This window comes from Coturnix japonica, chromosome 19 (assembly GCF_001577835.2).
Source record: "Coturnix japonica isolate 7356 chromosome 19, Coturnix japonica 2.1, whole genome shotgun sequence".
In the NCBI taxonomy this organism is placed as follows: Eukaryota; Metazoa; Chordata; class Aves; order Galliformes; family Phasianidae; genus Coturnix; species Coturnix japonica.
The window spans coordinates 8,407,357-8,424,678 of record NC_029534.1 but is presented as its reverse complement, the minus strand read 5'-3'; positions in this window follow the sequence as shown (position 1 = coordinate 8,424,678).

Below are 17,322 nucleotides of genomic sequence, written 5' to 3'. Positions count from 1 at the left end.
TTTTCTGAGATAACATTAAGTGTACCAGATATGGAAGCTGGTGGCCCTGCCTGTGGCAAGGGGGAGTTGGAACTTGGTGGTCCTTGGGGCTCCTTCCAACCTACGCCATTCTATGATCCCATGATTCTGTGATTAAGTGGAATTGTAATTTAATATTTTGGTTTGTTTGAGTTATGAATTCTTTCTCTTTTCTGCTGCCCACAAGCATATCACAGCTGAAATCCTACTTTTTCAGATCTCCTGACACTGTGCAAACAGCAAAATGCTGAAAACTATTCTTTATTAATGGCACAAATAAAAACCTAATCTTTATTTCCTAACCCCCAGTGAGGTGTACTTACCTATAATATTTTTCCTGGCTATCTCCTGCACTACTGAACCCTTCAGCTGCAAGGACAGTGCAGCAGCAGCCACCCTGCAATGCTATCTAATTATTTAGATAAGTCGTTAGTGCCTTCTCTTGGCAGAAAAACCTACACTCTTAATCATGTGGCACAGCAGGCATTGTGTAGCTTTGATTTATGGGGAACAAGGATGCTGTAGCATGTTTTGGGCACCAACAAAAAGAGACTCATTTAGACTACCAAAGTGCAGTCATACACTATCATATGTTCAGTAGCAGTCCTGAATCTGTGTATGCCTCTGTTCAAATCACATTTCCATTTGTTCAGGTGTTGTTTTTTTTCATTTCCCAGAAATCCTTATGCAGATGTCAGAGCAATGCTGATCAAACTCTGCTCAAGTAACCAGAATCCTCTTAAACACCTCTGGCCACCAACTAATCTCAGCCTGCACTGAGGCTCTTCAAGAGCAGGGGGGTCACCTTGTTTGTCAGAACCTTTTGCATGTCTAAATGTGTGAGCTGAGGGTGCTTGCCATGCACTTTTTATTCGTGGAGAGGCATCAGTTATGGTGAGCTGAGTAATATTTTCATTCCCAACTCTGCAATTATTGAGTGGCGGTTAGGATATAGGCATGAGGAATACACAGCCTGAATCCTTTGGTGTGCGGAGGGGCTGTGTAAAAGCAGCAAGCTAATAGCAAAGGTGCAGGTTTTGGGAGAGCCTACCTCCCAGTTTTATGCTCAAGAAGTGAGAAATTACATGTTTTCTGACTGCATAGATTTTGAATGACAAGAGGGCTGCACTGGGTGTGATGAACAAAGCTTTCTGTCACTCAGCATTTTCTCTCCCGGTGCTTGGTACAGACAGGGGCTCTGAAAGCCGTGGTTGGGCATGGGACTGCTCAGCCCCTCTGGAACTGTCTCAGCCACAGGAGCAGCGGCCACATGCTGCCTGTCCAGTGCTGTGGTGAAGCCAAGCTCTGTTCACATCCTGGTCACCATTCGGTCCATGAGGCTGAGAGCACCAATGAGAAGCTCCCCAAAGCTTCTCTTTCTTCTTCCATTCTGGACTAACAAAAGTGTTCTGGAGCTGCGGGTTTGTGCAGGGAAGTCACCAAGGTTGTGCAACAAAAACTTGTTCAGGAAGAGCATACAGTATTTGCTCTCAGCACTTCTGCTCTGGGTCAGCCCAAAAGTACTAATGGAACAGTTTTCTCTGAGCTTTCTTGCCATCCACATGGCATTTTGAGTGAAATAACATACTTAGAGAAATCTCATTGTTTCTTGTACTAGGATGGATGCAGTGTCTGATGCGAGGACACAAATGTGAACAATCCAAATAGTTTATTACAAGTTCTCACATCACTTATATACCTTCACAAGTTTTCTTTTTTGCCCCTACATGTTAACAGAACATTCCACAAACACTCTTCAGCCATTCATGCGGGCACATATCAAATCAGAGCCATAAGCTGCTCTTTCTTGTAGAGGTGTCCATGGTTCTCATGCTGTTTATCTTGCTTCACAGCTGCTGCTCCATACAGCCCTTCTTGTATTCCCACAGATGGAGACAGAGGATATGGTCCACAAAAGTGGCTCCATGACATCACAGGCAACATACACTGCTGAAACCATGACTCCTGAAAACAAGGCTGGATCTTCAGCTGCTGCAGACACGTTTGTAAGTGATACCTGTAGAAACAATCCCTCAGACTTAATCTGATTTTCTTCATTTAAATCTAGAAGCACAGAATTATAATCAGCACTAAATCGTGGCTGGAACTACGATAGGACTGCTTAGATCCTTGTTACTGCTTTTGAGTTTTCTTTTTCTCCTTTCTTTTCGCAGGATTTATTTGTAGAGCTCAAATGTATTTTTAGAGCTGAAGGGTGAATATCACCTTCTATAATATAATTAATAGAACTTTCTTTCACTGTCTAAGCCCATGGAAATGAGAGTTGTACTGGATAAGACTGCACATGAACATTACCATAATTCTGCTCTGTCAAATATTTGATCTCATCAGACCTTAACTGCACCACTAATTGGAGAAAAGGGCACAAGCATTAACGCTGAAGTGCCTAACCTTTAGCAGCCTTTCATTTGTATGGAGGGTACCCAGAATGAAAACTGTTGGGCATTATGATCTGAAATATTCCAATAACTTTTAGACTACAGAATTACGGAACTGTTGGAATTGCAGGCACATCCACCCCTCCTCCCACACTTCTGTACTATACTGCAAATCTGACATGCTCCTTGTACAGAAAGATGAATGCTATTAGTATTCAAATGGATTTCCTTTTCTACGTGAAAAATGGAAGACTTCATTTCTAAAAGTAATTTTAGTGTTAAGCTGCCTGTTTATGGTGGATTCTGCACTCAGCCTGTGTGAAGCAGAAGTATAAATATTCTCTCTAACCAAGGGCTAAATTGTGGCTCTGGCTCTAAGGCTGTGCACTGGGAACTGGCCCTAGATATAATTTCAACAAAGGAATCATTTCTCTGTTTTGTTGGGTCTGAGGAGGTGCAAAATCATCTTTTGCAGTTGTTTGAGGCATGCATTGCTCCATGCAGCTGAAATACAACTGCCAAAACTATTTTCTCTTGCTATCCTGTATGCTTGAACAGTCAGATGTGGGAGGGAAGGGTATTCCCTGACATCTGTGGGGGAAACTTGACTGATTTTTTGTTTGCATCTTCTCTAGAATTTTTTTTTTTTTGAGTGACGTGAACCCAGGAGGCATTGCAAAGCCTTTCTGTGTTTTTGTTCTGAGAGATGGAGCAACCCCTGTTGCATCCCCATGGGCAGTAAACCCAGGTGTGCATAGGGACCAGAAGGAGGTGTGATCCCTTGTCCTTCTGAGTTGCACAGGAGAGCTCTGGTGCTGAGGATGCTGTTGGCAGAAGTTCTTTCATGCTCCCGGCAGAGCTGGGCTTTTCCCTGTGGGAGTCGACTACCAGTCATGGTCCTTCTTGCCCCCATCCTTGCCAGCGGACTCTTCTGCTTCTCTCTGTACACAGGGAAAGCAGCACAGAGAGGCTCTGTGGAAACATTAGTGGAGTTAATGGATGTGGCTAAATGTGATTGATGAGATGCTTGTAAACGTGGGTAGAACTTGTCAGTGGCTCTTTAAAATTGAGTAATACCATTTTAATTTTTAGTCTTGTTGCTATAGATCACAATAAGGTTATGCTGATGGAACCATCAAGCATAGTAAATGCTATAAGCACAATATGTTAGTGTTAATTATAAACTAATTTAACAACAGCGTATATGAAGAGGGCAAATTTGCACTCCAATTCACCATAATAAATTTAATTGTACAGAAGTAGTGGAAGGCAAAATATTCTCAATAAGGAGTAAGATGATGGCTACTGGGTTGCTTTTCTGGTGCTGGTGATCCTGATTCATGAGTCACCACCACTTCACCTAATTAAGCATGTAGCCGGGTACTGCATGTTTACAGGGCAGAGATTTGGGACCAATTGCTAGGCAACTAGACAACTGTTAAACTCTGCCAAAGTAAAATGAGCTTTTTTTCTTTCTTTCTTTTTTTTTTTCTTTCCCTCCACCCCACTGAAGGAGGAAATTAGGAGTTATATTGATGTGGAATGTTAAGAAGACCACTTACAGGACTTATGCTTCTGGAGGGCAATATAAAGATAGGTCCCTGCTTTTTCTTTCTTTCCCTCGGGCTGCAAGAAGCCAGAAACTGTTACTCACTGAAATGAATATTTAATAGCTTTGATCTTTTTTCTCCCAATTATTGTAATTTGCCAACCTGAGAAAGGGCTGAATTTAAGAGGAGTTTCATTGGCTTAAGTAAAATTTCCTTCAAGCCTCAAAGACTTTGTTCTCGCACTGCAGTTGCCTCTGATGGTTCTGGAAAGACCAGCTCTGGAGAACGTCTGTGACAATCATCCGTGCTGCTAAAACCTGACTTTGTCCGGCCAAAATGGTTTTGCGGTGTAGTGACAATATTCTTAGCCTCCTTAGCAACATTTGTATGAAGAGGTTCCCAGGAGTTAATGTGCTTCTGCCAAATTCACAGCTGGTTTAGAATAACTGAGAATTTGGTCATGACCGCTGCATGTGGCTGGGTTCAGCAGTGTGCTGTTTGCCTTCAGACTGAGATCTCTGACAGCCTTCGGATGTGTGTGTCCTGAGATCATCCTGGCCAGCCTGAGCTCCCTGTGGGGTGGTGACACCCGTGGATCTATGGAGCTTTTTTATAACTGCTGCCTCTCCTGCTTCTACTATTCAGAAATCCTCTGGCTCACACTCACCCAAAGTATTGCAATATTTGTATGTCAGAGCTTTCTTGGCTGCTTTTGACAACCCAGCTCATCTCTGTTAAGCTGATAGTGCTGAACTGTTCCACTGTTTTAAGTGCTGAGGCATTCTCTCCCCATCAGTGACTGGGCAAAATACAAATAGGAAGGTGACCTGCTCTGTACTGAACCTTAAAACAGCCAAAATATTGATAAACCCTTCTTCTAGTTACAACTTTTTGTTGTGTTAGCAGTTGTTACACTATTCCTGCTCACAGAGTATAGCAGCCAGTGGATATTAGCAGACCTCTGTTCTACTGTGTAAGGCTTTTCCATTTAAAACTGCATCCCTGTTTATTCCAACCTTTAGACAACCCTACTCAGACACAAATCTCTCCCTACAAGTACACTGCATCTCCTGCTGGTGCTAAGCAAGCTGGTGCTTGTTTCAGAGCTGCCTTGCGGTGCAGGCATGGCCTCTGTCTATTGGAGAGCTAGCACTTCAGAGAGCAAATGCTGCATGCTTGAGGGCCTTGTGATAACCTGCTTAAAGACAGAGATGTTCTCTGCAATTTTCTCCCATTGCTGCTATTGGTTTGAGGCTTGGTGCTGATGTACTGACTGGAAGGGGCAAGTGTTTCAGGGAGTGTGTTAACATAAGCTTCTTTCTGCACTAAGAAATACTAGATGGGAACAGCTAATATTTACTCTGAATAGCTGTTACACTGAAAAAGCAAAGTCTGGAGAAGAGAAAGTGCTGTTTTAAAGCAGATGTTTAACATGCATCACAGCAATCATGCACTAATTGAGGTCTCAGCTGACAGCAGGCCCATGTGCTGCAAATGTTGTTCAGGGTGCAAACCCAGCCCAGGTCTGCTGGCAGAAAACTGGGACTGTCCTCATTCAGAGCAGAGGAGCAAACGGAGCCGATCTTGTACAATCCCTTGACATGTTCACAGAAGTACGAGTAGCTTTTGGATTGATGCAAAATTCAGCTCACAGTAGCAAGACTAGTTTTCAATAAATTAGGTACTTCATGGTGCAAATCCTTTCTAACTTAAAAATAAAGTAAAATTAAAAAAAATAAAAAAAAAATCAGGCATCTTTGTCACACAGAAAGCTGCTTAATGTTGTTCTAAACATTGTCCTAAAGCTCAAGGAAAACAAGGTCTTTGAACCTTGCCCCATGGCCAATACACTAACCCTTACAAAGTGAAAATTACCATCTATCCTCCGGCAGCTGGGTCTAATTGCTCTGGTGGGCTTGGATGGGATATTGGACAATGGAGACAAGCATATGCCATTTCCATGAATATTTGTTTTCTACCCCTTTGTAACATCATTACATATGCATATAGTTGTAATTATACTAACGTACAATTGTAATTACAAAGTGAATGGATAGCCAGAGAGTATATAAGACTCAACAGTGTTAAGGCTCACAGTCAAGATGGATGCTCGCCAATGTTGAGGCTTGCCACAAAAACTCCACACAGAAGCGATCTCCAGAAAGAGATGCTACAGTAGTGGTGGTCAGCCCTTAAATGGGATCTAGGAGAGGTGGAGCTGAATTACCTTCACCTGTGCTCCCACAGCCCACCGTCATTTGCCTCAGATGGTTAATCAGAGGTTCAGGCTAGGATTAACAGTTTCCCATACAGTATAACATATGGCATATGTAATAATTTAACACAGTGCAGTGGAATTCCAAAGCTAAGAACACATAATGCTTACACAGCCTTGTGTACGTGTAGGTAAAAATGTAAAGTTTTGTTTATACGCAGGTTAAACATGGGAAATTTTCTTTACAAGGGAATCTTTGGGAGCAGATCTTAAAAGGCTGAGCATCTGCAGTTGGGATTAACATTTATAAATATTTTGCTTCCCTTCCCAGTGCCAAAACAAGACATGGACTGGGATCCAGGAGAGAACTGTAAGTAGATGGTGTAACAAGTAAGCAGGGCTGCCCTGCAGAGAGACACAGGGAATGCTGGTTGGGGGACAGCAGAGGTTTGTCTCTATGCAACAGACTCTGGGCATGGTCCAGAGCAGTAAATTAAAGTTACAGCTTGATTGCAAGGGTCCATCACAGATTTCTAATTTCGAGAGACAGGTATATTAACACAATAATGATTAATGATTCTCAGTTGATTAACATCTTCAAAAAGAGAAACTGAACCAACATGCTAAATTTCTTGTAAATTCTCCTGTGTTTTGATACATGTAGGTTTTCCCCTTTCTTCTGTGTGGTACTTTTGAAAGGAGGTATCAGCTATACTGCCTGTGATATTGTCTCTTCCTAATCTAATTATCAAGAAACATTTCCTGAAATCCACACTGCTTCATTACAGCACCTTCCCCTCTATTTGCCCCTTCTGTGCATCCAGCAGAGCCCCTGCCCTCACCCCCCAGCTGCCACCCAAGGGCTTGATGCTGTGCAGGCATTCACCAGAGGCTGGAGCCAAGGTACTGTAATCACAGAGAGCCAGGCATTCTGCGCAGCACAGTGCCCCAAGGGAGGGTTTGTCTCCTCAAAGTGAGACTCCTGTCCAGGTTCTGCAGTCATTCAATTTCTGTATCAGACTTTCTGTGCAGAAATTGCTGTTAGGATTTGTTGTGAAAACAGTGCTAAGATGTACAGTACTACTGAGTAAAGTTTAAAATTGCCAGATGAAGCATTTGGATAACAAAAAGCTGACAGAAGCCAAAGCAGAGCTATCAACGGATTTTTTGTTTAAAGGCAAATTCACAAGGGGGGAAAAAAATAGACCATTCTCAGTCCCAAGAAGGTCAGGTTGTGTTCTTGTCCCAAGAAGGTCAGGTTGTGTTCTTGCTTCTTTGGTTGCCTCTTAGTGACTGTTACATGAGTTTAGTTCCATTAATGCCTTGGTACAGCTCTCAAGCTGGAGATTTCTTTCTCTAGAGTATTCTCTAGATGTGTGTTTCTAAATTCCTCTTCTACCCTTTAACAGTCACTGGCTGCACCTTTGCACTTACCATAGTGAAAATGGAGTTTTATGGCAGCTTTGGACTAATGGAGTCATCCTTTTGTAAGCTTTCTGGCTTCTTCCCAAAATCTACTTACAGATGATAGGATAGTCGAAGTGCACATGCCTGACTTGTATGAAATCCAGCCCGATCATCTCCTGTGGCTGGAGTCTTTCCACAGTTCCAACAAGCTTGCTTTATTGATTGCCAGAGAAACTAATGAATTTAAAAACCATTTATGGCTTTCATTAAAAGTTATTTCATTTGAGTGTTGACAGAATGACTCCTGGCTGTATTACCCCAAGTCTAAGCTCTGTACAGATAGGGGATAATGGGCACTATGGTAATGAAATGCATTCTGATAATCATATAATCATAAAATTCTTAGAGTTGGAAGAGACCTCTAAAGGTCATCTAGTCCAGCTCCCCAGCAATGAACAGGGACATGCTAGATCAGGTTCCCCAGGGCCTGGGAAAGTCTCCAGGGATGGGACATCAACCACATCTCTGAGCAACCTGTTCAGGGCCTCACCCTCATTGTAAAAGACTATTTCCTTATATCCTACCTAAATCTACTCTCTTAAAAGCTTGAAACCAATTCCTCTTGCTCTGTCACCACAGACCCTGCTAAAGATCGTGTCCCCTTCTTTTTCCTGTGGCTCCCCTTTAGATAATGAAAGGCTGCTAGCAGGTCACCTGAGAGCCTTCTCTTCTCCTGGCTGAACAGTCACATCTCTCTCAGCCTAACATTTACATTTGTGTATAACTCACACAGTACAAAGAGGTCCATTGGCTTTGGTGGGAATATACAGATAAAAATTTAGCAGAAGAGTGAAAAAGATTTTTAAAACTCCTGATTCTTGTTAGGAGACAGGCCCACACCTTGTCCCAGCACAAGGTGCAGTAAATGCTCTCGGCCACCCGGGGCAGCAGCTTGCAGTGGCAACATTCCCATCCCCTCTGCAAGCATGAGCACAGTTTGGAGTCCCATTCTTACCAGGAGAAAATACCTTATTCCTCTAGAAACGTCAGTTGATGAGGAACATAATTTTTGCTCCTCTCCACATCAAAATCAAAAACCCTAAAAATAAAGGTTTAATAGAGGAGAAATGTAATACTGTAAAGCAGCTTCCTCATCTACAGTTTGAATTGCAATTTAAAGATTAAAAATATATACATATATATTTCTGAAAGCTGAAGAGGACAAGCATAACTTTTTTTTATTATTCAGTCTTGTTTTCTTTATTTTGGGCAATAAACAGATTAAAGATACAAAGAACCACTTATGAGGAAAACAGCTGGGAAGAAATCTGACTGGAGTGCATACAGAGGGGATTAGTGAGTTAAGAGCACAGAGGAGAAATGCAAAGCACGTACCAGAGCTGGAAGGAGACTGAATAGTCCCTTATCTGTCAGCTGGTCAGATAGCAGCTAGTTATTTCTAGACTGACTTCTCAGAAAACAGTGTTCAGTGATAAGAGTATTCAAAATGTTTTTTTTAATTTGGGATAAAATGAGGTAATATGAGAAAGCTCTGCCTGGTCTTATTAACTAAATTGGCATGTTTTCTTTCCCTCAGCAAGGGCTACATCTGTTTACATTGGTGCTAGAAGCAGGCTGGTGCTGGGAGCTGCTGTGTGGTGGGTTCAGGCCAGGTGGAGCCTGGCAGGCCACAACTCAGCTCCTCACCACGCTGGGCACTACCTCCCAGCCTGTGTCATCGTGGTTTTGTGCTGAGAAGATCACAGACCACTTGCTGTGCTCTGGGTGAGCTTCCTGTCAGGGTTTTCCTTCTGGCCTGAAGACTCATCACCCTTACAACAGCCAAACTTGGTGCCTACTCTTCCCCAAAAAGACCACAGAGCCATCATAAGCACTGCATCAGCATGAGTTACTGTCACCAAGAACATGCCAAAACAAACAAAAACAACTCACACACACTCCTGTTCATCAGTCATCAAAGGAAGAAATACTTATTCTTGTTTTTCCCACCGGTGTTAACCAAATTGGTTTAGAAAAGCCCCAGCTGTGTCTCACCTGTTCCCAATCAGCAGTTAGGAACTGATGAGGAGGGGGTAGGCCAGTCCCCTCCACTCAGTGGGCCTAACTCTGCTCTGCTCACTGGTGCTACTGCCCTACAGTTTGCTGCTGGACCTGCCCCAGCGCTGCCAGGATTGCAGCACACGTGCTGAAGTGTGCCATAGATGTTATTTCTTCTTCCTTTGGTGAAGAGAAATCTGCATTTTTCATGTTTATCTTGGTGTTAGCCATATTAGTGGCATTGTGCTGAAGGAATATGAAATGTGTTTATTTGGTTGGTGTCGGATGTTCTTTAAAATTTGAACCAGACAAGAACAAGACAATGTGCAGCTGGGGCATTATTTAATCTGCTTGGAAACCTTATGCTAACATTTAAATTACATCTCATTTTAATTGAAATATTTACTTCTGGGAACATAGAGGGTACAGACACTTACAAGCCTTCATGGCACTGACACAGCCACACTGGGTGATAATATCAACTGGCTTAAAAAATAGATATGCAGAAGCATTTTCTCCAGAGGTTTGGCAGTGAGAAAACAGAAAGTTAAAATATTTCTTATGTGTTGGAAAAATTATCAAGAGCCTACATTAATTAAAATGTGGTCCTTTATGTATATCGATTCCTTTTGGGATTCTTAGCAATGGGAAAGATACAGAGCAATGGATTAAGCTAAATGTTGGCAATGACAGAAATAAACTGAGAGTTTAAAGCCTGTGTTGACACAAATTACTGAAAACTTTCTTTTTGTGGCTTCTTATAAGAGCAAGTACACAGTAACACAGCAGAACTGTTCACTGTAAGCTCAGGCAGGATTTCAGCTTTGTGGCTGTGACCTGGCAGCCTTTCAACCTTGTGCATTGATATCTGTTTCTGTAACTTGAAAGCAGGTTCTTTGGCACCCTTTGGCTGCCTCTTTTCGCAGACTTTTCTCAGGTTCTCTCTTTTCCCTGGTGCCTTCTTCTCATGGAGTTATCTAGATCAACCTATATCCATAACCAGGAGCAGTAGGCCTGTGGGCCCTCTGGCCTCTGAAAATGGGAAGGGAAAAAGGAATAGGGAGATGGGGACTGGGCTCAAGAAAACAAACAGAGCAGCAGCAACAATCTAAGGAGGAAAACTTATTTTACTATGATATCAGAATGCAGGATAACACAATATAATACAATCTAATTGAAATTGAGCCTAATAAATCAAGTAAAATAAGAGAGAGAGATTTCCAAAGAGTGAGAAGCCTACTTTGAAACTGAAGGTGCACAGCTTGGAAGAACACCCAAAGCTGCTGCCAGGCACTGAGAGAGAGTACGAGCATCACTTCTGTGACGTATTTTCCTCTCTGACCATGAGGTCCTCTGGGACATGTAGTTCTTCTCTGTGCTCCACATGATGTCATGATGTGGAGCAAAATTACAAAACCATGATGCTTCTGTAACCTGTGGCTGCACGGGGCTGGTGGTGCTGCAGCCCTCACTGCACACAGCATGGTGGGGCTGCAATGCTGCAGGTCCTGCTGTGAGGCTGTGTGTGTGTGTAGGGTGTGTCAGCTGTGGGACTGGATCCAAAAAAAAACTCCTATGGTCTTTGTGGTTTGCTTAAAGTACATGTGTATTTCATGTGTGGTTCAGGTGGGACAAGCCAATCCATCTAGTGCTTTGTAGTATTGTTCTATTAATTTCCATCTATTTTCCCCTTACAGGTACTTGATAAATTTAAAAGCCTGTAATGAGGGTTGGTAAATGTAATAGGATTTAAATCAGCATAAATAATGCAGAAACTGAAATTGAAGGACGTAGGAATGCTTTGAGATGAAGGCACTATCAAAAGCTTTAGCTGCCCTCTGAGTTTTCTGTGTGTTGCTGATGCACTGAAAATTATTTATAGACATATGTGTACCACTGTCTTTAATTTAAATGTGCACTGAGTGCTTTAAGATCAGGAGCCAGACCCTCTGGGAGAGAAAGGCTGCTCTGTGCTGTCAGCAGCGCTGATCCTCATGGGCAGATAGCTCGAATCACGATGTGGCACAGGAGAGTTCTCCAGGGTCGGCATGGAGAGGTTTCCTGCCACACACTGCAAAACAAGTGGAATTTACTTCTTTTGCTTGTTGTGACTTTCAGCAAGGTGGTTGGACCATGTCTTATTGAGTTAAGAAATCAGAGCTTCAGAGCTGCAGCTCAAAGTAGTAGCTGTGGAACTCAGAAACATAAGAGAGTGGATCTCTAGGTGCTGATGTTATCTGTGCACATTCCCTTGTATCATCTCAGCCCAGTCACAGCTTCGTGTGCAGGAGTCACCTATTGGAACCGCGGTGCCAGGCCCTGCCTGCACCTGGAGCTCACAATCCCCTTTGAACTGAACAGAAGTGGCTGCATTTGTAAGAAAACAGTTGTTACTGAATTTGCTCAAATATTCAGTTTGTTCCATTCCAAGGATTTATAATCAATACTGCATTCTAGCAGAAAAATAATGTAATAAGCCCTTAATTAGTATGATGTATTTGTTGATGCTCACAGCTGACAGCTAATCTTTATTTTAATTTATTTTAATTAATTCTTAGGTTAGTTAAATAAAAGCCTGTCTCATTTTTCACTCTCCATTTCTGAAAAAAAAGAAACAAGACAAAGCTTTATTATGATCTCAGCACAGATACAACCTCTGGGATTGGCTGAATTTTTACCTTCTGCTAGTGCCTAATTTGTCAGAGTATCTCTCAGCACTGATGCCAGCCTGTGTTATTTTTGGAAGTTGGTTAAGCACAAATCCAATATCAGTTTTCATAAAATGTTGTGGAAACAAGTTGTTCTGATATTCCCCTCTGCGTGGATTGATGAAAGGCAATTTGCATATTTGCCTATGACTGCAATTTCCTCTTTGCTGTATTTATGTTCAGTATATCTCAGTGTGACAAAATGAAGCGTTTCAGTTTTTACTTTGTCAGAATTTCACTGGTACTACTGGGTTATGGTGTAAGCCAATGATCTTTCTCATGCATCCTGGAGGATACCATGCAGGATGCATCTTCCCCTTCCTCCTTCCCTGGACAGATGTGGAGCTGGCCATAGGACAGGCAAGATTGGTTGCCTTTGCTGTTCTTTGGATAGCAGCTCTGCCACAAAACAAATCCAACTTGCAGTAACTCTTCTGGTTGCTGTAGTTCAAGTTGATGATAAAACTGCTTCTTGTAAAGGCTTGTTCCTGTGATGCCTCCCTTGTATTTGTAGCTCCAGGCCATGGGATGTATCAGCATTCCTTAGCAATACAATTAGCTTGAGGTGCTGCATCAACACAGTACTCAATGATGACCTCAACACAGCACCAGATAATAACCTGGAAGTCAAGGGAATACTCATTGCTACAAAAAGCTGGTCTTGATAGCCTAATGGGACTTCTGTCCCTAACAATTAGGATTAATCTTGTTCACCGCTAGTAAACAGTTGTCAAATGCAGAACTCCTTGTCTTTCTCCTTTCTGAGTGAATGTAAGAAGAAGTGAATGTTTCCTTAAAGACCAGACCTGTTTGTACTTCTGGTAAGGAAATTTAATCACAACAGTGGTGGGTAACATGGTATTTTGACCAAAGAGCATAGAGTTTGCAGGGGTATTATGTGTTGAGAACAGTTTTGGGTTTGTATATCAAGGCATGAAAAAGACTGATTTATCCTGAGAAGTTGTTTGGGGTTGATTTCTCTTTGATTCATTTGTTGCAATCCCATTTGAGAAAGCAACTTATTTTAGCTTCTGTGAAAATTTAGTGACTTTTTTTTCCTTGAATGTAGAAGCATTCAGTGTTGGGAATTAACCCACCCATGTCAGGGTCTGTAGGGACCTTGGGAAGTTGTGCAGCCCACCATTACTACTATGCTTCTCTTCTTGCTCCTGGCTTGCCTGCATGCAGCAGGAAACACTCTTGTATTCAGTGTTCATTGACCAATTCACCCTTGCAGGTTGCTGAGATTTTACTAGCAAGTTGTAGCTGCCTCTCTTGCACACTTGGTGGCATTTTCTTTTACACATATTGGAGACAGCTGATGAGAACCAAGCTGCTGTAGATAGAATGAGTTAGAAAATGCCCATTAAATTTCACAGTGGAAGTTGAAAATTAGTCATGCTTAATTTAAATTTTATGTAATCTCCCAGAAAACTCTTCCTGACAAGGCGATTACAAGCAAGGACCTTCACAGAATCTTCCTCCTAGCACATTTCACCACTAATGCTCCAAGGTGTTTTCTGCTATGCAAGTTGCTACAGGGACCTTTGGCTTAAAGATGAGAGGCTTACAGGAGAAGAGCAAACTCTGGGTTAAGTAACTCCCTGTAGGCAAAGCAGGCTGCCCTGAGTGTGTGCAGGCAACCAGTGCCAGCCACAGTGCTTGGCTTGGTGCTGCCGGAGGTGCTTGGTCCAGTCCTGCCACAGGCAGAATTGGGCTATTGCAGCCTCCAGGTGTAAACGATGGAGGGAGGCCACTCTGAAAAGCTGTGGGGGCAAAGCAAGTCCTGTGCATCTGTCTGCCTGAAGTATCCAGGCTGGGAAGGAAGGTAGATGTGCAATTACCTCATAGTCATTATTCTTGAGAAGTAATATACTACTCCTGTTGGATCCCATCGGAGTGTTGCTATGCGAGGAAAATCCCTTCACGTAGAAATTTTTATAGACTCCATACTTAGCCAATAGCAGTCGAGCAGCTACACTGTTTTATGTGAAATTAAAATGCTTACCACTCTCCCTTTCTTTCTGGAAAACCTGCAGTGTGTTTGTGGGCTGCCAGATCTCTGGGTGATGGAATCATATTTGATATAGAGAAGAGCACATGCTCGTTTTAGGCTGCTTTTCCCCCTCTGTGCTATTTAATATTAATGATGGAAGTTATTGTGTCAAAATACTAAATAATTGTGACCTGCATTAGAAAGGAATTTTAATTAACCTTTAAAAGCTCTATTTACATGTTTTAGTGTATATGAATAATGCATGAAGTTGTGCAGTAAGTTTATCCTCAAAGTCATTTCAGGATCAAGCTGCAGAAAACAAAGAGAAGAGTGGTTTCTTTTCTCTCGCACTTCCCCTTCTTTAATCCCCCAGAATTCAGGAAATAGAGTTGAAGTCTTCCACCTATAGGATTTCTCACTGAACTTCAAAGCTTAACTTAGTCTCTACTGGAATGAAGAGAGGCATAAAACAGGCACAGAGGAATCCATTTAAATGAATGGCTGCAGAAGAAATACAGCTTTGAAGAAAACAAATGTTCTGCACAATAGCTCAACAAAAACCTGCTGTGCTGGAAGGCAGGTGCTGAGGAGCGTCAGCCTCAGCATGTGGGGCTGCCTTGCCATGGAGTCCCAGCTCTGTGCTCCCCCAGGCTCCTCTGTGTGCCTCTCTGGGGAGAGGCAAAGCCCCTCGGTGCCTTCCCGGTGGCAGGAGCCAGCAGGGCCATCTTGCAGCCCTGTGCGTGTACCTGCGAGTGTCGAACAATTTTCCAGAACATCATTTTAATAGGACATGGCAGCATGGAAGATTTGGTTTATTTTCCAGCATATTTGATGCTTCATGAAGGATACAGTTTTACTTCAGACTGCTCCTTTATAAGGCTGCTTGTCAAGAAAAATTCTTGTCATTAGCAAGGTATTTCTTTTAAATCATTTTTCTATCTGTGCTTCTTATCCACTGCGACATGAATTTTCTTCTATGAAATGAGCTGTATAATTTTGCTAAGGCAGTGCTAAGTGCTTTATTTTAGAAGCATTACAGGTTAATGCAGACTTTTGACATATCTTAAAGAACTAAAGGCTGCGATCATTTGTCCCAACTCTGCAGCAGTTTTATGATAATTGCTTGTAATCCAGACACTGCAGGTCTGCAGGAAGTGCTCCAATTATGCAGTATTTCTCCTGATGCTCTGCTGATGTGGAACTGACCTTGGAAGATCTCTCCACTGTGGTCCATGCAAGAAAATCATTGTCCTTTTCGGTGATCTTAAGAGCATGTGATGATCCAGTGCTTCTGGTCTGGAGATGTCACCGCTCTGATTGGTGCTGATGGAAGGCAGTGGGAGGCTGGGCACTGCTCTGAGTGAAGGAGCTGTGGCTGAGGCCAGGTGAGGCAGGAGCTGGGCACTGCTCAGCCAGACAGTTACACACTCCACCCCTGCCTGCTCCTGCTAGTGGAGCTTCTTGGCAAATCCTCTGAGCAGGAGCTCAGTTGTGCAGAGGCCCCAGGGAGCAAGGCATCCTCTGGTAGATTTGCAGCTGTACTCCCTGGTTCTGTCACCACCCACCCACTGCCACACCGAGCTGCTGTGCTGGACTGCTGCGCTTCTGCCTGCAGTACTGGGCAGGAACAAGCAGGCATGATGCTCTCAATCAGCATGTCCTTCAGATTTAAAGCCACCTCACACATCTGCCTTCTGCCACCAGCTGTGCTCTTCTGCCTCTCAGGAGGTGCAGCGCTGGGCTGCAGTCCAAGGGGTGGCCCAGACTGAGGGATGGAGCTCTGCAGAAATGGCAGGGGGAGTGCTGGCTCAATGGAACGAGGTAGCATAAATTAGGACTGATTTCATTTAATCGTCTTTGGTTTTATCACACAGTCTTAACTGTTGCATAAAACATTTCATTTTAATAATGCACTGGAAATGCATCTCTTTTCATTTATGGGAGTGCTCAGTGCCGTTTTATGTGACTAAGAGCAGCTGTTTGTTTCTTTGCTGCTCTTACAGATAGTGGGGCTAAAGCTGTGGGTCTGTTAACAGTGCTCGTGACCAAGGTGAAGAAACAATGCATTTCCTTGAACACTTGTGTGAGTTGCTGTAAGAAAGTAAACATGAAGTTACTGCTTGAGAACCTGGACCATCATGTTCAGGTGGTGGATCAAGTACTGCAATAGGAAAAACTTCTGAGCTTAGAGCAGTCGATTGAAAATAAAGAGATGTTATAAGAACAAGTGCTGACACAAGCATCTCTTCTCATTTGAGTATGAAGAAGGCTAAGAAATGCCTTCCTCTTAGATGCTGTGGTTCAAAGGAGAAGAGCTGACCTATGGTCCTTTAATTTGTATGTCTGCAAATTTGTTAGGGTAATTAAAGGCTAACTTAAAAAGCAGATTAAAAGGATAGCTTCCTTAAAGATTTACCCAGGGTCAGAAGTAAATTGCAAGTAACACAGTTGAGAAGTTAGATCTTTCTGGCTGCCTATGCCACATGATGCAGTAACTCAACTTTCTGTATTTGAATGTCTCGTTATATTCAAGGCCATTGAAAGACACATTAAGTTCCAAAGAGGTGACACATAAGGTCCCTTGCTGAAAACCCATCCTGTAATTATTTTATGGAGGTTAATGTTGCTGTAGTAGAGCAGTAGCTTGGTCTTAGCAGTGAATAATAGGTTTCAGTAGAAACAAGTTTAATGGAGAACTAATAAAGCAACTCAGAATGGCTCAGTTGCATAAAGGCTGGTGATAATGTTCATGATATTTACTGTTGCTTTAGAGGTTTGATTTTGTAGACAGTTTCCAGAAAGCAAAGCCATTTTCTCTCCTATTGTTCTGTCCTCTGTGCCCGCTAAGTTTACCTTTAGTTCTTCTTTTCTCCTTTTTTCTCTCTCTACTTCCACCTCTCTAGAAGAGCTAAAGTGAACATGAAGTAAGGAGATTTCAAGCAGAGATACCAGCCAGTGCCTCTCCCTAGAG